The sequence below is a fragment of the Penaeus monodon genome, chromosome 25 (assembly GCF_015228065.2).
Source record: "Penaeus monodon isolate SGIC_2016 chromosome 25, NSTDA_Pmon_1, whole genome shotgun sequence".
NCBI classification, from domain to species: Eukaryota; Metazoa; Arthropoda; class Malacostraca; order Decapoda; family Penaeidae; genus Penaeus; species Penaeus monodon.
In genome coordinates, this window is record NC_051410.1 from 16,179,706 (window position 1) to 16,179,948 (window position 243).

Here is a 243-nt window from a genome sequence, read left to right on the forward strand (position 1 = left end):
TTTTTGTTTTTGTTTGTTTTTACAGATATGGTTTTGTAATTTATACTATTGTTTATACAGGGGTGAAGTGAACGTGATTGATGCTAATAGCGTTCAGAGCAAAGAAGGAGAATGGAGGAGCAGAAGTGGGAGGGTGGAGAATCAGACATGGAATTCGACTTGTTAGCAGAGTCCAGATTAGTGATTAAGTGATGACAACATCCCTGCCCGTAATAATACATCACTCAGCGATCAGTGCGGTTT